We start from the raw sequence: 23,588 nt of genomic DNA on the forward strand, positions 1-23,588 counted from the left end.
AGGTCCATGGTTAGGATGTGGAAGCCATCATCAGTAGCCGAGGCAGTTGGATGTGGCTGTTATGCAAAAGAGCATATAGGGATAAAAGGAGATTGCAGGTCAATAGAACCTCTATAGCCAGGATTTCCGGGAAAGACGCCTTTGAACTTCTTCAGAGAAAGTAGCTCAAGGCCACCTCCTTATGGTAATGGATTTACCCCAAGGAGAGTGAGAGGAAGAGCTCCCATGATAGTTAATACTATAGCCGTTGAATCATCAAACACAAGTCCATGGTAATCTCGAGGAACTGCTAATAGAGGGAGAAACATGAGAGGAAGTGGTACAAGAGGACAAAGCTCTTTGTCTAGAAACTCACAATTTGACTCAAGGGGACCATCGTAAGTTAATTGTTGGGGATGTGGAAGACCGCATTTTCAAAGTGATTGTCCGGAAGCTTCGTCAAGTATAATGCATAGAACAGGGAAAGAGCCTTCATCAAATAACCAAGGTAATCATAGAATCCATGCAGTGGTCAACAACGACCAGGCAGCACATGAGTGCACTGTAGTGGAATCCTCAGGTATTATTAATAGCATAAAACTCAAAATCTTATTTGATAGTAGTGCCATTGATAGTTTCATTTCGTCATATGCATTAAATAAATATGGGTTGGCAGCGTGCAAGCAAAACGATTTCAGATAGATAGATATGGCCTCAAGAGAACTCCAATCCGTAGATTTAAGTGTGGAGGAATGTAAAATTGATTTTGGGATCTGTCCAACTAAAATAAAAGTTTATGTCACGGCCCTAGGAACTTATGATCTCGTCATAGGCATGGATTGGTTAGAAGCTCATCAAGCTTGGGTAGACTATTATGGGAAAAGAATTCTTTGTATAAATGATGAAGAAGAGGCGATTCAAATCCAAGGTATCAAGAGAAAGGTATCTTTACGCTTCATCTCAACAATGCAAATGAAGCATTGCTTAAGGAAAGGTTGTCAGGCATATGCAGTTCAAGAAGTAAGCAAAGAAAATGGACCATCTTGAAAACAATATCTGGTGTTAGTCGAATTTTCGGATGTTTTTCCAAAGGAACTACGAGAATTACCTCTTGAAAGAGAGTTGGATCTTACAATAGAATTGAAACTTGGTACAGAACCAATCTCTAAAACACCTTACAGAATGAAAACACTAGAACTAAAGGAATTGCAAATTCAGTTGAAGGAACTATTGGATATAGGACACATTCGACCCAACATTTCACCTTGGGGTGCCCCTGTAATTTTCATTCAGAAGGATGGTTCTTTATGACTACCGAGACTTAAATTGAGCTATAGTAAAGAATCGATATCCATTGCCTCAAATTGATGACTTTTTCGACCAAATGAAAGGAGTTGCCGTCTTTTCAAAAATCGATCTACGATCAAGTTATCATCAATTAAGAATTAAGGAAAATGATATCTCTAAGAGTGCATTCTGAACACGCTTTGGGCATTATGAGTTCATTGTGGTACCATTTGAGTTGACCAATGCATCAACAATATTCATGAACCTTATGAACAACGTTTTTAGCAAATATCTCGATTGATTTGTACAAGTCTTCTTAGACGATATCCTCATCTATTCCAAAAATGAGAAGGAGCACGAAGAACATTTACGGATAGTATTATCTTGCCTTAGAGAACACCAGTTATATGGAAAGTTATCCAACTGTTCCTTCTTTTAGGAAAAGATTCATTATTTGGGTCATATTATATCTGGTGAAGGGATCTCAGAAGATCCTGAAAAGGTAGAGGCAATCATGGAATGGCTAATGCCGAAAAATGCACATGAAGTGCGAAGCTTTATGGGATTAGTTGGCTACCATCGAAAGTTTGTGGAAAGATTCTCCAAAATTGCAAAGCTGATCACAACCCTCCAGCGCACCAATTTTGCGAGTCCCTGATATGAACACAGATTTTTGCTGTATGTACTGATGCATCCAAGCAAAGATTAGGTGCAATATTAATGAAGGATAGAGGAGCAATAACGTATGCCTCAAGAAAGTTAAAGCCTCATGAAGAACTCTATGCCACACATGATTTAGAGGTAGCCGCTGTAGTGTTAGCTTTAAAGATATGGAGACACTATCTAGTATGGAGAAGCTTTATACTCAAAAGCAATCATCAAAGTCTACAATATTTGTTTACTTAAAGAGACTTGAATGCTAGGCAAAGATGATGGAGTGAATTCCTAAGTGAGTATGACTTTGTAACTTCATACATTAAAGAAAAAGAGAATGTAGTGGCAGATGCTTTAAGCAGAAGACCTCAAATATTTTCCCTCATACTTATCAAAGTAGACTTAAGGCAATGAGTACTAGAACATCTCATAATAGATAGATGGTATTTGAAAGTAAGATCCAGTCTTGATAGTAAAAAGTCAAAAGAACCTATTTTGAGGGATATGAATTAGAAGATGATGAAATTTTATGATTTCATGGAAGGATGTACATTCCTGATAATGGGGATCTTCGAGATATTATCCTTAAGGAAGCCTACAAAGCATTGTATTGTGCACATCCTGGTATAAAGAAAATTTATGTTGATACAATGAAACTCTTCTTTTGGCCAGGCATGAAATACGATATCGTGCAATTCGTTGCAAAATGTCTTGAATGTCAACAAGTAAAAGCTGATCATTGTCACCCAGCACTTCTCCTGCAACCTCATGACATTCCTATGACCAAATGGGAGATAATTTCTATGGATTTTATCACTAGGCTACGTCTTACTTTTCAAAGACACAATGCCATTCTGGGTGTAGTGGATAAATTAACAAAAAGTGCCCATTTCATTCCTGTAAGAGATACTTACGAAGTTGCTGATGTAGCTCGAGTATTCATAAATGAAATTATCAGATTTCATGGAGTACTTAAGAAGATCATATCAGATAGAAACTCACGATTCACTTCAAGATTTTGCATTTGTATGCAATTAGCTTTAGGAACTCAGCTAAATTTAAGTACAATGTATCATCCTGAGACTAATGGGCAAACAGAAAGGGTGAACCAAGTATTAGAAGATATGTTGAGGATGTATGTTATAGATCAACGATCACACTGTGAAAAATACTTACCCTTAGTTGAATTTGCATACAATAACGGTTATCACAGTTCAATCGGGATGCCTCCATTTGAAGCATTGTATGACAGACCTTGCAGGACATTGTTAAGTTGGGACAGGTTAGAAGATCGGGTAATAGTTGGATCAGAATTAATCCAACAGATGGAAGAACAGGTGAAACAAATTAGACAACAATTGAAAGTGGCACAAGATAGACAAAAGAGCTATGTTGATGCTCATCGGACATACAGGAATTATGAAGTATGGGATCAGGTTTTCGTTCGCATCAGACCAAATAAAAGCACTATCCGATTCGGAAAAGGAAAAAGTTGTCACTCCGATTTATTGGACCATTCAAAGTCATGGAAAAAGTTGGATCTGTCGCTTATCGTCTTGCACTGCCACCCCACTTACATAAAGTTCATAATGTATTTCATGTATTTGTGTTAAGACATTACACAGCTGACAAATCTCATAAATTTCAATGGAAGGAACTGTAGGTATCAGGCGAGGGAACCATTTCTGTCAAACCATTACGTATACTGGAACATAAGGTTCGACAACTCAGGAACCGTTTGGTAGACCAAGTTAAGATCCAGTGGGACAAGTAGCACTGGATTGACTACCTGGGAGGATATAGAGATCATATGTTAGAAATACCCCAGCTTGTGTTAAATTTGAAGAACATAAAGCCATATTTTTTATATATTTGCCTTACTTTAAATCAGACATTTAAAACTATTTTGAGATGATCACATGTAAATATGAAAAATTTATGTGTTATGGACCTTGATTTATGTTATTTGCCTAATTTTACTGGTACATGGATACCAATATGAAATATGTTATTTAAAAAGTTTAGTAATTGATTAACCTTGCTATGATATCTGAATTATGAATTATGTTATGGATGAGAGAACTATAACTTTATTTCATTTCTGTATATCGACACAATCAATGAGATAAAAATAAAAGAATGACTACATTTATGAAAGTTAACTTATAGATATATGAAGTACACAAAAGTGTTATTGAAATGCAATTATTTTGAATATATTGATGCATATGTTATAAAGTATGGGCAAGTGTTGATATTGCAAATAGTATGGTTACCAAAATAACTATGTGATGACATAAACTTAAGAACAATTGAGGCTCAATGAAGTTCCATGATAGGGCGTTGACCTTGGTCTCACTAGGAGCAGTGGAGGTATTACCCACCGTTTATCCTCCAAAACCTGGAGTCATGGGAGAATTGTGCGAGTCATGCTCTCCTAGACGTGTGATGATGACTGCCAGATGCCTATTGGGAAGTCAGGTCGACATAGTCGATGTTGTCATCCTTAGGATCTATGAATGGTTAGATCAATATAGTTGACGCCATGACATACTACAGTAGAGGACAGATAGGATGGGAGCGGAAGATATTATGAAGGATAGGATGATTCTAGAGTAGCTTGGAAGCCCGATAGAGGTAAAACATGAATATTACAGTTCTAAAATTTTAAAAATATTCAAGAAAACAAATTTAAGTACTCCATGTCAAATAAATTCAATTTTGAAATACAAAGGCTTATGTGATCGCACTAATCGTTAATATACTATGGAAACCCTAACTTCGGAATGAAGTTTTTGAAAGGAGGGATGTATGTAATGACCCACCTACAACTATAAATAAAATATGAATATTAGCATACATACGAGACATCCATACGATAGCTATGTATGCATAGACCCGCATGTATTGCACTATATATATACTAGTTACTACAGGGAAATGTATAAACTAAGGTAAGGAATTGATTATCGAAATAAATCCCTACTTCACTAGAATATCATGAATATATCAAATTAGATAGATAATATGTATACCACCTTATATAAATGAGAGGCCTCGCTCCATTATTTGAATCCATTCTTTGAATCATGTACTTGCTCTAAGAAAGCTCTTGTAACTTTTTTCTGGTTAATAAAATGCAAAGACTTTGGGGTTTCAGACCGTGGTGTTCCTCTTTCAGATTCATATGGTAATATTGTTGTTAATATTCTGCTGCTTTTATTTGTATTTGTTGGATAATAGCCTTTTGAGGATTGATCTGTGTACAAGTATCTTGCACAAATTTCCGAGTTTTTTAAATATCATTTTGATTTGATAGAAGTAGCAGGTATCTCTATTTTTTGATGATCTCATGATCATTTTTGAATCTCTATTAATCTAACAAGCAGATCTAAGTGCGCAAAAGTTATCATTCAAGATTTCGGCATTTGGGGAAGTTCTTAGTTGGACCAATTGACTCTCAGTTTACATAATTTAAAGAGCCCATTGTTTTTAATTTCTGAAGTTATCTTATAAATTATTTTATTTGCAGGGTTTTTCTTAGGCTCGTGCCTCTTCAAAATTTCAAATTTATTTTTAAAATTGTGCAAAATTTGTTTAAATCTGGCTAATACAGGGTTTTGATCTGTAGAATATTATTGTAGATTTGTACATATCAAGTTTTCTAATTCATTGGGGTTTTGGCTAGAAGTTGCAGGAAATGTTGGAGAAGGGTATGTTTCCGGCCGGAAACGAAATGGAAACGAGGAAACTTATACCGTACGACTTGGAAACTCGTTTGCGGCCATGCTGGCCCATTTCTCGATGAGGAAACGTGCCCAGTACGGCCGAAAACAAGTTTCCAAGATGTATGACGGAGTTTCCTCTTCTAACTTGACTTTTTCTTGTATTTTTTTAATATTTTTTCTTCTAATTTTTTATTGGGCGACTAAAGTGACTTTTAGCTGCTTCTAGATGCCTCTCTCAAGTTAGAAAAGTGACCCTTGCCTCGTTCTTTCATCACACAATTGAGCAAGTCGTTTGTTTTGGAGACTGACGATTTTAGCAAAGGAGAAGAGAGGAAGAGAGCAGTGGTTTCAGCTAGGGCGTTTTCAACAGTGAGCAAAGGAGATTTCAGCGACGAGAAACATATTTCAGCAGCAGATTTGGAGTGTAGAGTTTTCAGTTGTGACATTCTTTTCTTTTGGCTTAGCTACAACCATATTTCTCTTGTCTTTTTTGGCATTTGGGGTAGCTTCAACTACAAAAAACTAATTTGGATAAGCAACATTCATTTTCTTAGTTTTTCCCTACTATTTCTTCAATTTTTCGAGGGTATATGTTGCCAAAAATATGAACAATGTTTTTTCTTTACAAATTTGTTTTTTTAATTTTATTTTTGCCCCAATGGCTTCCAACCAAAGTGTAGCTACAAGTTGAAGCCCCAGGGCCAACCCAAGCGCTGAATATTATCCTCTTTGGATGCATGTTCAGAAGCTTAAAAAATGTGAAGGTGGTGGCTTATGGGAATGGCGATATAATCTTTGCAATAATTCGTACAAGGGCTCCTACCCAAGAGTGAAGGCACATCTTTTGCATGGAGGAGGATAGGGGGTTGTAGGTTGCACAAAAATAGCAGACCCATTGGCAAGGAGGGCATATCAAAGAGATCAAGATGAGGCGGATGTTATTAAGAGAAGGCATGATGAGCTTAGTCAAGATACTCCTCAAGCTCCATCTAACTTTGAGACAAGGATTGTAGTTTAAGCAAGAAAGAGGAGAGCCAGTGCCACTTAACAACATGAACAACTAGCACCCAAAAACACTAGAGGGGTATCCCCTTCAGTTTTGATAGCAGAATTGCTAAATTGGTGAATGTGCAAGCGAGAGAAGAAACTGATTCCAGAGTGGCTAGGTGCATTTATGTATGTGGTATCCCATTCAATGTTGTTCACTCTCCTTACTGGCAAGATATGATAAGGGCAATTAACAAAGCTCCTCAAGGGTACAAGGGGCCCAATTATGAGAAAGTCAGAACTCAGCTTCTCAAAAATGAGAAGGAGCTTGTGGAGGATATTTTATCACCAATTTGTTCTTCCTGGAGTAGCTTTGGGGTTACCATAGTCTCAGATGGATGGACAGATACGAGGCGCAGACCATTGATAAATATTATTGTCACTTCCCCCAAATGAGCAATGTTTATTAAGGCGGAAGACTGCTCAAGAGAGGTAAAAGATGCACAGTTCATTGCTGATGTTATTATAAAGCTATTGAACAAATAGAGCCTAACAAGTTGGTGCAAGTTGTGACGGATAATGCACCAGTTTGCAAAGCTGCAGGTTTAATTATTGAGGGGCCGCATGACCAAATTTTTTGGACACCATGCATTGGCCATAATCTGAATCTGATCTTAGAGGAGATTGACAACAAAGTTTCATCGATAAAGGAAATCATAGGGGAAGCAAGGGAGATTGTCAAATTCATCACCAACCACCACCAATCTCAGGTAATATTTCATGAGTACTCCAAATTGGAGTTGTTAAAAGTTGTTGAGACAAGATATGCCTCAAACTTCTTGATGTTGCACCGCCTTGTTGAGGTTAAGCATGCATTAGTTTCTATGGTGGTGAGTCAACTTTGGATTGAGTGGAGACAAGCAGATTCAGAGCGGGGATATATGGTGCGTAGATTGTGCCTTGATGAGGATTGGTTGAGCAAGATATATTTCTTGCTAAAGTTCACAACCCTGTGTTTGAGCTTCTTCATAATGCTGACACTGACCAACCTTTCTTAGGAGAGGTATATGATGGCATGGATTCCATGATTGAGAAAACTGTGGAAATCATTTCGCAAGAGTCTCTAGAACTTTTGTTTGTTGATGATCATTTCGCTGATTTAGTCAAGAAAATCATTGTTGATAAGTGGAACTATTTCAACACTCCATTGCACACTTTAGCACATGGCTTGAACCCCAAATTTTATGATGAGGAGCTTATTGCTCAAAGCAATGGGAAGAGGAAGGCACCCCATAAGGATAGAGAGGTTGCTAATGGGGTGAAAAAAGCCCTTATGAGAATGTTTCCTGCTCCTCTACACATGGAGGTAAAGGAAGAATTTGCCAGTTTTGCTGAATGAATAGATGATTATGTAGATATATCAGCTTTGGAGGAGAGAAGCACCATGAATCCAGTTAGGTGGTGGATTTGTCATGGAAGAAATGGTGTACATTTGCAAAACCTTGCCATTCCTATTCTTTCACAAGTGGCAAGCTCTTCATCCGCAGAAAGGAATTGGAGCACTTATGGTTTTATTCATTCTATGAAGCGCAATAGGTTGGGCTCACAGAAGGCAAAGGATCTTGTTTATGTGCACTCCAACCTTTGCCTTGCATCTCGTAGGGGTCTAGAATACAACAATGGTCCTTCTAAAGAATGGGATGTGGATGCAGAAAGTCCTAAGTTGGATCTTTCTTTTGCTGCCCTGAATATTGAGGTCTAACTTGGAAGTGGAATTGGCCCATCATCTTCTAAAGAATGGGATGTGGATGCAGAAAGTCCTAATTTGGATCTTTCTCTTGCTGCCCTGAATATTGAGGTCTAACCTGGAAGTGGAATTGGCCCATCATCTTCTTCAGCACCACCATCCACTGTTGAGCATGCTTCTGCTTCTATTTTTGATGACGATTATGATGATGAGGGTTAGTCTTTTGTCTTTATAGTTCTTGCAGCCTTATATAGTCTTTATTGTACTTGTAGCCTCATATATATAATAAAGGTTGATTTTGGATATTTCGATATTGTTATTTTCATTATGTGATCATTCATGAGTAAATGTGATGCAATTATAATGTATCATGTATGCTTTATGATTGCACATAACATTTCTTAAATGTCCTAAATTCTAATATATATATATCGCGTTTCCTCGTTTCCAAAATTTGGGGGGGGGGGTTTGCGTTTCATACTTGGGCCCGTTTCGGAAACTTGTACCTATTTCCTCGTTTCGTGGAACTTAGGGTTTTAGGTATTTCATATTTTTGTATATATATGTTTTGTGGTTTGCTATCTTTTGTTTGTGCAGGAACAGATCTGAAGATTGCAGGTGATTTTTGTAAATTCCAGAGAGAGATCTAAGCCCAGAATGGCTTCTCTATTTTGTTTGCAGGGTAAAGATAAATGCTGGAATTTCTAAGTCTAATTGTTAGAAACTCTTCATGTACTTTTCTTATTTATTTTTGCCTACTTGTTCTGATTAATTAACAAGTTATTTACCATGTAAATACTGAAAATAAATACAAGTACATGTTCAACACATTACAGATCATAAATTGAAGGAAACAAAACAAGCACACAAGTGACACCGTTGTTTTTGGACCAATGTCCCTGGAAAAACCCAATGCGGGAAAACTGGTGCAGCTATCTGAGGGCTTTAATTATTAAGTAGCTTCAGAATACAATCTGGGTGTCAAGACCAACTCAACCAATAGAGAATAATCTCGGCAGTAGTACCTCTCAGTCGGAGACAGATGTTCCGGTTGAAACCCCGGATAAACACTCCGACAGCTCCCAACTCCAATTTGCCCCACGAAAAACCCCAACGTCAACCTCTAGGGACTGTGTTAACCCTTCTGGCCCAGCGTCTGCCCAACGTCACTCTAGCTCACCCTGCGTCAGCCTCTGGTGGCATTGCGTCAACCCTTAGAGCCTCTGCGTCACCCACGCTGGCTCTTTGAGGCACTGCGCAGCTCCTGGCTGGCTCTGCGTGAGCCCTGGCTGGCTCTGTGTGAACCTCTGGCTGGCTCTGCGTCCCTCTCTCCTGGCTTCTTTGCTGATCCTCCTGGTACTATCTCTGCCTCTCTGCTTTTGTATTCACTGCCCCTCAGCTGCAACTTTGATCACTATTTGGACTTCATTAGCAAACCCTGCCCTAGAAGATCGAAATCTTGATCAACTCGGTGTGTTCTCCAAGTGACTCTAAAGCCTGCTCTTATACTTTTCTCGTTGACAAATCAACGGCCGTGATTAAGTCCTTAATCATTGGCTAAGATTAACTCTGGCTTGATCCATGAATTTTGGACCCTTCTAACACAGTTTTATATTAATTCACATTAATATTTTATTTTCCTTTAGTTTAGACTTAGGGATTCCATTAAAAATGTTAATTATTTCAATATGTCAAAAACTGTTTAGAATCTGCCCAAACCATTTATGGGTATTGGAGATCTCATGTGCTTCAGCCTTAACACCAATTTTCGTGGCTAGAGCACATCCGATGCTACCCCAAATCAACAATAAATTCGAAGAGGATTGTGGACAAAATTTTTTAAGGGCCTGGAGGACCTGTTGGCCATCTCCAGCACCTTCTCGGTCTCCCTTCAATTCTCAACATCCCTTCTTCATTCTTGGCCTGCCTCCATTTTCAGCCTCCCCTCTCCATTCTCGGCCTCTTTTCAGCTCAACCATTCCACCCTCAAGCCTCTCCTCCTCACCAAAATTTTATTTTCCTAAATTTTTCGTAAATTTCCCTAGAAAATTTAAGAAGTTTTTAACAAAGTTTTTTCACAAAAAATTTCGGAGTTGAGGATTTTCAGTGATTCGGGTAGCATATATTCAAGTGTCTTCAAGCCCCTAAGGTCTGACTGGTGCACACCCTCTAAACTTTCCTCATTTCATTTTGAAAGCAAGATTAATACTGGCATAGATTTGCAATTAGTTGGAGTGTAGCAACATATTTAGTTTACATTTTTACTGTTGTACAATTGCAGAAATAGAAGTTACCTTCAGTAACGTTTTGCATACAAATTTATGAAAATTGTCACTGTTGTTTAGTAGTTTATACTTCTTTTTGCAAAATGAGATGATGAAGCTACTTGAATAGGATGTAACGAGAACTCTAATAATCTCTTGGTTACTGTAGACTTGTTACCTGCACATATAATAGATGGAAAATACGGGGCATCATGCTTTCGTGGCGTCTCATGATCGCACATGCTTGGATGAGACCCATAAAATCGACTGATAGAAGTAATTTTCAAATGCATTATTAAAATCTAAATGCCACTAATCTATCATGAGAAATATCATATGACATTAGTTCTAATGCAAAATCGGCATGCATTGCATCCTACCTACCATGCATATGGTACAATGTCAAGTCTTAAGGAAAGGGGTGATATGACTTAACTTGACCGGCAAGGTCATCTAGCACAAGGTTCATCATACAAAAGGAAACATCTGCTGATGGGGATACTTTAGATCCTTAAGATTCTTTGATGGAATCTTCATTGAAAGGTTCACCGGGGGAAGCAAGTGTTTCATCAAGAATTCCAACCTTGTGGAATTCATGGGATGATGGTATGATGACATAAAAGTGAAGCAGATCAAGGGATTGAAGCTCTTTCAATCAAGGAAGGTGTTGCAGGAAGTCTGGATGACCCAAAGGAAAAATGAGGTATGTATGGTTACATTTGATATTGTTGAAGTCATGTCAGATGGTTGCAGATATCATGAGCTAATGCTCTATCTTAAGAGCATGATCAAGAGAAAGGATCTCCTCCCTCAAGTGGATGCAGGAATGCATAGGTCACACATTCACTAGATGAAATGAACATAATATGTCCTCATATTAAGTATGAGGTGGTTGACAACAATTGAGGAACTTTGATTGGAAGCCCCTGGGAATGTTATGTGTGAAGAAAGGAAGGAAAAGATCATGGAATATGCAACCATGGTAAAGGCAATCAACATCGGAAAGACCAAGAAGATTTGACTAGGATATCTCCATGAAAGATATGAAAGCTTTGATGGAGTCTGAAAAAGAAAGAGACCCTTGAAAATATATATCTTTGGGAGATGTGTTGATATGTATGCAAGATGCTGATGCAAACTAAAAGATGTCATGATGAAAGACAATCACAAAGGTAATGTTGATTTTAATGTTCATTCATTTATTTTTGAATATTTGGATGGGTTTATGCAGGGTTGCCAAGGGGAGATCTATGGATGTCTTCCACCACAGATGCACATGTAGTAGGATGAAAAATTCTTAAGTAAACATGGCATGAAGGAAGGCCAGATATCGATTGATGGATCACTTTCCAATGATGACATGGCTAACTCATGGATGAAAGTGATGGATGGACGGTGCCCTATTTAGAAGTCCCAAACCTGAAGACTCCTAAATAACGAAAATAAGTTCATGACATCATGAGGAGGAGTTCTTCAAGCAGCTGGTTGTCTGATCATCTCGACCTAAGGAGTTGCCGTAGGTCCCTAATTAAGAGGTAGCTTGGAAACAAGTTTCTTACTTGTAAGAAACTTGGAAATTCCTAAGCCAAGAGGGAGATTAGGTACATTCCTTTTGTAGGAATGAGTACATTACTTTATTGGAATAGATATGTCCTCCCTAATTAAGAGGGAGAGATAGCCACATCATTTTTGTCTTCACTTGGGAAGACAAATGGAGGATTGGGTAAGCATCTGGCATCCAATGCTTTCTGAGGTGTATTAGGGCATCCAAGATAAGAGTAGTCGTTGAGGACCACTATTCTTTGAGGACTGGCAATCCAGGATAAGAATAATCCCGGTGGAACACACCCTTGGAACCCGGGTGGGGTATGTTCTGGGAGAGACAATGATGAGGGTGTCTATACGACATTGGTCTCGCCAGCATTGTGCTCTGATCTTGTGGAGATATAGAGTTGTTAGTCAAGGCCTTCGCTGGTTGATATGATGCTATACAGATGGATTACTAATCCGACTCTTCTTATGAGAAATTCTTTAGATTGACAATGACCAAGTAGCATTATGAATACCTCCCTAGTTAAGAGGGAGTGTTGAAAAGTAACTACTTTCGGTCTTCATAATGACATGTGTAATTGTGATATTATGTAATTGATGAAAAGAAGAAAAATAAAATTATTATTGTAGTGCTTGTCTCATGGGTTTCATGAGCAAGGTATTTTATTTTAGTGATGGCTCCCATTGTTAGCCTTTAGGATTTGTCATCTAGTCATAAAAGTCAATTTGAGTCTATGTCATGTATGAAAGACTCTTCTTGGGCATATTACACTTGGGTATGAGTCAATAGAAATGTCAAGTAGCCCTCCAAGATTGAGGACAAGCATTAACCTCAAGTCGGCTTCAAAATGGAATTAATTGTCTCCTCCAACAGTCACGTCGGCTCACATACATGACAAGTTGGATAATTACCTAGGGCAACAACTATATATAGTTCAATGCATCTTCATTTCAAGACAAAATTTTTAGTGATCAAGTCTGAAGTAGAAAAGTGCAAAGTGTACAACAAGGAAGTGAAAAGGATCACCAAAGGTCTAAGCTTCAAGTCTTGGGTTTGTTTTAGGGTGTAGTCGCTGTCACATGTGCGAAGAAAAGGGTAACCATTTGTTGCAATAAGGTTGAGTTTCAAAACCAATAAGAGTGGAGTCATAAGGAAGGCCAAGTTACAAAGGAAGTATCCTCCACGTTAATCGAAGGAAATCAAGGATTGTCATCTACATGTGCAAGGGTTCTGATTTAGGACTGAAATGTTGCAAGCCTGAAACAGAAGAAAAGAAGCTGAGGTCTAAAAGGAAATCGAAGCAGAAGGAAGGAGTAAGAAGTTGACCATCGTTTATTCAAGACGGCATGATTGGAAGCTTGGTGTCTTGGTCTTGGAGAAGTGTAATAGGTCAAGGGTCTTGGTCTTGGTATTCGTCAATTGGAATCTTTATAAGAAGAATTTGTTCGGGTTTTCCTCTCAAAGAGTGAGATGTTTTGGCCCTAACTGATAACCTATATTTTGTGTCTCTTGTCTCTTTATGGTTTATGCATTGGTAGCTGTTTGATGAAGAACACTAATAACCTAAGTAAAAGAAGATCCTAATCTAAAAAAAGTAAAAAGCACTCACAAGCAGTTACTAATAGAAAAGAAATCACGTAATCTCTATGCTCTAGATTTTTCAACATGGGCAAGGGGAGGGGGAAGGCTAACACTATGTGGACCTAGTGGACGAATGTGGATCCAAGTGGGAAAAATGATGAATGGGGTTATAATGAGTGGAAAGGGTGTGATATATGTGGATGAGGGAGCGGGACCATGTAACCAAAATAAGGATTTCCCATGTAGTACCATCCCTAAAGCTCAAAGGTTAGTAAAAGAGATCCCATGGGACTAGGGTCCAAGGTTAACAACGAGAAGAAGTCTAGGAGATAAGAGCATAGACCTAGCCTACTCTTTCTGTTGAATCCCCTTATTAATCCATGCCCAGAAGTATTCATGATAAGCAAAATACAATACTCAATTACCAAATGACAAGGCATACCTTTAGGTTTGAGAGGCCCACCTTCAAACATACGATCATAATAAATGGGTGAGCAACTACATCGCTGGCTCAGGTGGCGGAGAAATGGCACAATGAACTAGTTGGTAGTTGACTGCAAGGGGCTGTTGGCTGGCGGTTGAGACCATCTTGGAGAATTTTTTTCTCGTAAGGATATCACCCACAAAATGGTGGGTAACACAGCCTAGTCTAGGCAACCTCTTAGACTACTTAACTTTCCCAAAACGATGCTTCCCCCTACTTGCAATTACAACAAAATCTCGACCTGCATAACAGAGAAGCCCTTTCCTAAAATGTGCCCAGAATTGCCTCCTCGAACTCTACCAACTGTCCTATGCCGAACCAAACGACAAACAAAGACAAAATTTGTTCCTTTCCTCTGCTACTATTCAACTCGGCTATCTGAAAATTTCGATGTTCTTTTCTCTGTCCTTGATTGAGATTGAATGCTCAATTATTTTCCTTCGATAACAAAGTGTCTTCAAGAGAGAATGATAGTAACCTTCATTCCTTGAATGAGAGCTTGGTTCTTCTTTAAGATGATGAGATCTTCTTTCTTATGCCCTTCCTTGTGTCCTTAGCATATGTATCCCTTTAACAAGCAACCTCATTTTATGCCAACAAGATGATCTTCAAGCTGCCTTCTCTTCACCTTAGCTCTGATACCATGCTGGAGAATCAAGTAGGAAAGCTATTAAAACAATTCTCCTTTTACTTAATAATTGTTTGTGTACTTTAGTTAGCTTCTTATTATTCTTTGTTAAATTCTCTTCATTAAACAACTATCAAGAGCATAAAACATAAAGGACAATAGACACAAAATATAGGCTGCAAGCTAGGGCAAAACCCCTCAAAGGGGAAAACCCAGAAATAACTTCTTTTCTTCTTATAGAATCAATTCAAATGACGAATCCAAGACGCAAAAACCAAAGTCAAAACCTCTTCCAAACAATAAGTCAACCCTCCAAGAAATCCTTCCTTTAGGAAGTCGAAGTCTTCAAAGTTAACGAAATTCGACCCACTACTTCAGACCTACAGTTCCAACATGCAATTCTCAACCTCCCAATTGCTGCAAAAACCCTAATTTTCGCACGTGTGAGAGAATACAAGCCCAGAAATCATATTTTCTTCTTTCTCTTTGACTTTCTCTTCCATTTGCCTTCGATCTTCTTGCTTCTTCTTTCTTCTTGAGATTGGACTTCTAAGTGTGTTCAAATGGATTGAAGTTCCTTCCTTTATATACCTTCCTCATGAGGTCGAATAAGCCTCTTTTAGCTTGAATTTTCATTGGGAGGGCTGACTTGGTCTTGGAGGTCAATTTGACTCTCTAGACTCAAAAATAATATTTTTTACATGTTACAACCTACCTAAATGGTTCTTATACAAATGAAAATGACTCTCTTGACTCATGACAAATATATTTTTGACTTGGCAAACCCTAGGAGCATGAAATACATGCTTGACCTACTTGACTAATCAAATGAAGCATGAAACCCATGTGTGAAAAATAATATTTTTCTGTTTTGCTTGTAACATAAGATATACATAATGACATGAGTACAATGACAATTATGGAGACTGAAACTAGTTACATTTTCCAATAGATACGTGAGATTAGGTTCTATTACCGGAAAAACGAGGACCTTTAGATTAAAGTCCCAATGGTATGGCACTAGTCTTGTGGAACTAGTAGGTTGGCCACGATCACCTTAGCAACTCTACTTTGCACTTTAGACCGATAAAGAGGTTCCTAGCAAAATGGGGCTTCCCTATTGGTTTCTAAGCTCACTTCATATGTTATAGAGTGGGAGTAAAGAGAACCTTGCAACAATGAAAATGTGAGATGAAAAAGAAATAGGGGTTTGGTGTGATGAAAAAAAAGAGGGGGTTGGTGTGATGATAAAAAGGGATGCCAATGCCTTATTCATTTGGGTGATGGAGTCATTCATGTTGATGTTTTGGGTAGCACTGGGAGTATTCCCATGCGTGGGGCAAGTGGGCTATGTGATGGGGCTTTGCACCCACAAACCAATGGTATTTTGATAACCCATGGAATAGACCCATAGTATTGCACGCTTTGGAAAAGTATAAGTGCAAGGTGTTGAAATATGTAACTAGGTTCGGTCTTCATAATGACTTATATAATCTTGATTTTATGTATTTGATGTAAAGAGAAAAATAAAATTTATTATTATTTTGTAGCATGGGTTTCACGTTTCAAGGTCATTTTATGGGTTTCACGTTTCAAGGTCATGGCTTCTAGGGATTTGTCCTAGATTCAAGAAGTCATTGTCATATGTAAAGACCCTATTGGGCATGTTGTATTATGGAAAAGAAATTTATTTAGTGTCAAAAGAGTCAAAAGACTCCCTCCAAGATCAAGTCGGCCTGCAGTCTACAAGTCGACCTACAAGAAAGGTCAAGTCGGCCTCATGATGACAATTCGGCTCCAAGGAAAGGCTATATATATAAGCCATCGACCACATTTGTAGAACATACATTCGATGGCACAAGAAGCAAATTCGATCACCAAGGAAAGAAGCCTAATAGCTAGCAACAAGAGGAGAAAAAAAGGAAGGTTGAAGAGTAGTGTTGAAGGACAATTTTTAGGGTTGAACCTTCTCACACGTGCAAGGAAATTAGAGCATCCTACTGTTGCAGTAGGGCCGAAAATTGTAGTCAAAATTTGGGCTCAAAACAATCAGATTTGAGTGTTGAGTTATCAAGAAAGAAGAAGCTCCCTAAGCGAAGGAAGAAAGAGACCTAATCTACCATATTCCAACCACACATGCAAACTAGGGTTTTTGTTGGAAGGCCGAGAATTATAGTCAAGAATTGTAGGTCCGAATTTGTAGTCAAATGAGAAGTTTCAACAGGTTTGAAGCAAGTTTTACTAATGTTGACTTTGTGGAAGAGAAGCTCATCGAAGGAAAGGTTGACTTGATCTTGGAGGGGTCTTTGTCAAGGGTCTTAGGTCTTGGAATTCATCATTTAAAGATTTTATAGGAAGAGAAGAATGCTTGTGGGTTTTCCTCTCAAGAGGAGAGGTTTTGGCCTTAGCTATCAGCCTACATTTCGTGTCCTCTTGTCTCATTGATCTTCATAGTTTGGCAGTTGTTTGATGATAAGAACATAATAATAATCAAGTGAAAGATGAAATTAATTACAAGTATATCAAGTTAAGTAAAAGAACATGACAAGCAATTATCAAAGTAAGAGAAATCATCCTAAACTAGCTTCCCGTGATTTCTCAACACAAGGATGAGTGTGTCATTCTTGTGGCTTGGCAAGATCGCCGAGAGGGCCTAGGAGAGCTTATATGGCGAAGAGGGCCAAGCAGTGCACAAAGACATGCCAGAGCATGAGACATTGAGAGAGAGATTCTCTTAAGTATGCAAGACATCTGCATGGGTAATATTGCAGGTTTGCTGTGAGTGAGATACTTAGTGTGTTGAGTTCAAGGAATGAGCACTGAGTGGCAAAGGAGATCCAGATCAGCTAGATCGATGACAAATCCAAAGCTTGATCTACTAGATCAAATCCAGGGTAATTGTTGTATATGTAATTTCCTTGAGGGCTATTATCCGTTTTGAGGAGCCCTAGATTCTTGTTGAAGGACTAATAAGAATTGTGTTTTGGGGCTGAAATTTTGTGTTTATTGTGCATGATTAAATTGCTGGTTTTATAAGTTTTGTTGTGCTAAATTTGTTTCTGGTTAGACACATCAACATGTTTTAGTTCATTAGATGTGTAAAGCTAATAGGAAGCTATTACCAAATATGGTGTGTGTGTGCACAGAGTCTAGTGCCCAAAATTTAACAATTCAAGCAATTCTAGAGGGTGTACTAACATGGAGTAAGGGGCAATAGGCAATTGATAGATTTGCACAATTGTTAGCCTTAACTTGAAGGTCATTCTATTGATGATTAGGGACTATAAGTAGCCATTTTAACATGTTGTATAGTAGCCCTAAGTTGGTTGTTAAATCTTACATAAATGTGAGTGAAAGGGTTTAAAAGATCCACAACTCAAAACAATGGTGAAGGTGGGCCCTTCCGAAGATTATCCACAAATATGCCTATTTAAGTGATGTGTAACTTATTATATTTTTATCTTGAAAGCAGATAACACGAAAGGAAAATGGGAGAATGAATGAATCTAAAGTTTAGTCAATCTTTTTTGTCATGTTACATTTATCATTATCAACAATTTATCACTGAGGATGTGAAATTTAAATTATCGGCAATATTAGGGAAAATGTAAAAAATTGTTAGGAAACTAAAAAAGATACAAAAATAATCTCTTTTGTTTTTTCAATTTTTTAAAACTTATAAAGCAACACCAACATCAAACAAACACATTGCTACATAAATATGAAAATAAAATTGATATGTAGGATGTCAAGTGGTACATAGATATCGATATTGAAATATGATATTTGTGCAATGTCATAAGACCTGATAGAATGATACAAAATCATATAAAAAGAATGTATCTCATAAGATGAATCATGGCAATGAAAACAATGGATTTTCCCTTGTTTGCTTCGTGGAAAATGGTCACATCATCCTCAACAATGTTTATTAGAACCAGACCAAAAAATACATGAAATATTCAAATTTTGGAAAGAACATATAATTAATGTGCATCCTTTTGAATCTAATTATTATACACAAATATGTAAAGTTACCCATTTATATAGCAAGGGTGCATATAACCAAAGTAGCACTTAGTAGAATCTGTGTTTTATTGAATTTGTAACTATGGCCGATCTTCATAATGTATATTTGTCCATTTGATGTGCTTGTATTAATTATTGTAAAGCATATTAAATGCTAGAGTCAAAATAAAATTGATTTTGAGTCAGAGGTTTGTTACCCACCACTTGTGGGTGACACCCATAGGAGAAATTTTTCTCCTAGATTGTCTTCAACCGACAACCATCAACTCCTTGCAACCACTGGAAAGCTCGATGTGCCATCATCTCCACCGCTTCACCGAACCATTATGCACCCTCAACCATCTGTGATGATATTATGTTTGAAGGTGGGCCTTCCAACTCCGAAGGTATGGCTTTCATTATGTAGTTGGGTATCTTTGCTTACTTATCATGGACACTTTTGGGCATAGGTTAGTGGGGGGATTCAGTGGAAAGAAAGGGCTTGGTCTGTACTCTTGTCCCCTTTTCCAACTTGGTGGTTAGTCTTGTATCCTAGTCTAGTGGGATCTACTCTATTGGCTACTAGCTTTAGGAGTGGCACTACATGGGAAACCTCGATTTTGGTTGCGTGGTCCCACTTCCCGACACCATATACATCATTCCCCTCTGCTCATTATAACCCCTTTTCACATGTTTTCCATCCGAGTGAACATTTGTCCATTGGGTCCACAAGGAGCTATCCTCCCCCTCCCCTTGTCCACACTTTGGGTCAGGCTTGGACCAACGCCCTGGAGGTTGATGTTGCTAAAAGAAAAGTTAAAAGCATAATTTGGCCACTTACAACAGGAAATGTACCATAAAATGCCAAAGATGGTTGGGACATACAAATTTAGGACGTGGGCAAAAGCCAACATGAGCTCTACCCCTATCATCATGGTCATCACCCTAGTTCCTAGGGCCCCTATTTTGCCCCCCCGCATCACTAAGGAACCCATGATTGTCCCAACCCCTAGTGGGCGTTGAAGTGCCCAACCTTAAAAGGGGTATTCACCGCTAGGAGTTTATATGTAGTCTTTGGGATGAATTTCTCCCCATTTGTGTCGCCATACCTCAGATCAACTACTTCAGGAAAGACTGCAGTTCTACACTTGTCTATAGCAGGGAGCCGAATAGCTTATCTTGGATCCAGATCAGCCCTAAGGACCAGCGAAGGGCAGTTATCTCTACATTTGCATTCAGTTTTCTTGGTCCTGTATATCATCACTTGTTAAAATTCTGAGATGCATACCAACAGTCAAAATATTTACTTTCAAGCAGCACTTCTGATCCATAGATCCTTGCGTGAGAATTAGGCAGTCCTCTCTCATATATGTATACTTGTCTGCAGCCCTATGTGAAGTCGATCTGTTACAATAATGAAAAAGACTATTTAGGTTCTATTTGAGTTTCAGAGCTACTTCACATTACAACTGTCATTAAGATCTGCAGAAGCCTTGCCACAGTTTTGGGAATCTTGAATCTCTGACTACAATTGCACTCTTTTGCATCATTTACCCAGATGACAAAGATCAGTGTTGTGATATTTTAGTGAATCTGTGAAAAGCCTGGCATCTTCTCCAACAATAGTATCGTCAATCAACAAGGCCTTTTGTCATTGCCTCAAGAACATTGTGCTGACAAGAACTTTGGAATCTCGGCATCAAACCACTCCGTTGCTAGAGAAGGCTATCTCTGTGGCAGCTCTCCAATCTATTGAAGGTATGATTCAACCCTTAAATTGGGCAGACATACATACATGCTCTGTGGTGACATGGCAGGCATACATAGATGATATACATGACAGACATATATACTTGATCTTCTGTGATGACACTTATCCAATGTTCTTAAATCCCCTAACACTCATTCGACTTATCTGTGGCTAAAGCAATCTATGGTTTCGCTTTTGTTTGAAGTCAACCTTGTACACCAGTTAACTGATCTGGCATCTATACAAGTCTCTGACTGAATAAAGGTAAGAGGTCTTCAAGGTCAAGGATCCATTTTCAACAATTCAGGCAATAGTATCAGTCTTTGAAAGTTAAATGCTCATCACTTTCATCTAAATAGAACAAGCATCTAAGGAAGTCATCCTCAAGTATCTCTAGTCACAACAGCACTTCAACTCACATAAGGTATGACTTCTGCATGATGAAGGAATGGCATCATATTTACAGGCAGACCTATATCGGCATCATCATACACACATACATACAGTCAGCATTAGAAAAAGCTAATTGGTATCTGTTTGGCATCCTTGCAAGTCATTGAAATTCTGATCGAAGTCATGACCTTGGACTTCTAGCCCCTCTTCAAAATCCTAATCATGTAAATAAAGTCTAGAAAAGAAGAGGCACAGTTCTCCTATTATTCTAGGTATCTCTAAAGAAAAAGGAGTCGAGTCTTCTATGTGTAAAGGAGACCTTGGACGTTAGTAAAATCTTATCGCATTGCTTTTCGGTTTTTGGATAGTAGCTCGAAAGGATTAATACATATGTTCATTCTACTGAGATAAATGATGATAATTTACGTTTCTGTTTGAGATCCATGACTTGCACAATTGACATAACCAAGCTCAATATTAGTTCAGCCATCTTGTGGAAACCTTCAGTTTTACAGTAGCTTCAGGCGTCAAGAAATGGAATCTTCTGAAAGCATCTGATTCAAGTTTTGAAAAGAAAAAATTGAAAACTCCTGTACAGTCATAGGAATATTCAGCAGCAGAGCAGAAACTCTGTTGAAGACAGGTCTCTAGGATAAGGTATTAAATCTTTCAAGGAGGATAGTCTACCTGAAATGGAAATCTGAAGCTACCAGTCAAGGACAAAACCATGCCCATTAAAGATTCTTGGTTTCTTCCCCATGTATGGCATCAGTCCTGCTATGTGTGGCTCTATCCTATGTATTGCTTCTCAGCTTATACAACTCAGCACATTCTATGGTCTCTTTTCTGTCCTGCATTATGTATAATATCATTACAGTTTAATAGCCATGATGATATGATGTAACGATTGATGATCTTGTTCACAATCAAAGTTGTGAACAAGACAGTGTGAATTTTGATAGCTTATCTTTTGAAAGGTTATTTACTATAAAGAAGCTACAGGGATCTGCCAGTAAAAGAATTTTCAACACCTTTTGGCTTTGATAAAAGGTGCAGCTCACCTGAAGCTTTTATTCTTGAAGAACAGCTAGATGAAGAAGTGCATGACACTTTGGATCAAGTTCTCTGTATCAGTCCTTATCAGCGTGAAAACAGAGGTAACCGGAAGAAAGTGCATATTACATTCTATGCCTCGACAAGCACGACAAGCAGAAGATCCTGAGTCCGATATCCTAGTTACAATCTCATGAAGAATGATTATATAGGTATGAATACCCGAATGAGAAAGACTCCTCATTATGGATTGAGTAATTTGATGCATTGTAGTCGTCATCTAGCAATGAAGGATCATACAATTGTGTTGAGATAATCTCATGGGAAGATTTCTTCTTCTTGATTGAAGAAGGACCATAATACTCCTACAACAAGACTTCAGAGGGAGGTATAAAATCCCTGATAACTTTGCTTGTCCGATTTTTGATGAAAGCAAGTCATGACAGTTGAGTTTAATGACTCTGATGAACTGCATATAAGTTGCATAATTATGATTGGATAATTCTAGCACATGGACCAAAGGATTAGTAACATGTTGCAAATGACTTTATGCTTATGAGCAAGCTTACTTTCCCAATATTTAGAGGGAGATATGATGTTTATTGATAATGCCTGTCCATCAGATAATGATTCTCCCATTTATCATTATAAGATCAAGATTATCTTTTTTTAGAAAGACACTGGGAGTCGTGGATAGACCCTACTATGAGGATCCCAACTATACATTGAGCTCTAGAAGACCTGGGGTACTTATTGAGATATGGGCGACCATAGGGTGTGTGGTTCACCTTCCCCTATAGGTGCACAGTGTACAAGGTGAGTGGTTCACCTTTCCCTATGACAGATGACATGTGTAGGGTGAGTGGTTCACCTTCCCCTACAATTTATGACACGTGTGTAAGGTGAGTGGTTCACCTTCCCCTACTGTTGATGGCATATGCATAGGATGAGTGGTTCACCTTCTCCTATGGCATATGAACAGGATGAGTGGTTCACCTTTTCCTGTGGATACCACAATGAGAGATGCTTATAGGCATTTGTTGACATGTTGGTGGGACGTGGTTCATCCTTTCCCCAAATGTAGGATGCTCATTCCCTACGATTGATGGTTGACATGTTGATGGGGCGTGGTTCATCCTTTACACACATGTAGGATGCTCATTCCCTATGATTGGTGGTTAACATGTCAGTGGGATGTGGTTCATCCTTTACCCACATGTAGGATGCTCATTCCCTGTGATTGGTGGTTAACATGTCGGTGGGATGTGGTTCATCCTTTCCCCACATGTAGGATCCTTCCTACTATTATTGATTTGCATGTGTGTAGGAGGTGGTTCATCCTTTCCCTACTCTTGGTGTTTTGCATGTGTGTAGGATGTGTTTCATCCGTTCCCTATGTGTGATTATGGCATGTGTTTGTTGGATGTGGTTCATCCTTTCCCTACGATGATTGAGATATATGACTGTAGGAGGTGGTTCATCCTTTCCCTACG

The 23,588-nt window shown here is 38.4% G+C and overlaps 1 protein-coding gene across 4 annotated transcripts in view; it reads left to right on the forward strand.

Moving 5' to 3' along the window:
- Positions 1-23,588, forward strand: part of LOC149217642 (protein MEI2-like 2) — a 266,211-nt gene that overhangs the window by 201,692 nt on the left and 40,931 nt on the right. The window contains exon 13 of one of the 4 annotated variants that reach the window (XR_016251281.1): positions 20,458-20,657. The exons of the other annotated variants lie outside the window; for them this stretch is intronic. The gene's annotated coding sequence lies outside the window, so the exon portion shown is untranslated. The remainder of the gene's footprint in view (positions 1-20,457; positions 20,658-23,588) is intronic. 4 annotated transcript variants of the gene reach the window in all.

The sequence above is a fragment of the Pinus tabuliformis genome, chromosome 1_1 (assembly GCF_031772625.1).
Source record: "Pinus tabuliformis cultivar Carrire ecotype Pingquan chromosome 1_1, CPIR1, whole genome shotgun sequence".
In the NCBI taxonomy this organism is placed as follows: Eukaryota; Viridiplantae; Streptophyta; class Pinopsida; order Pinales; family Pinaceae; genus Pinus; species Pinus tabuliformis.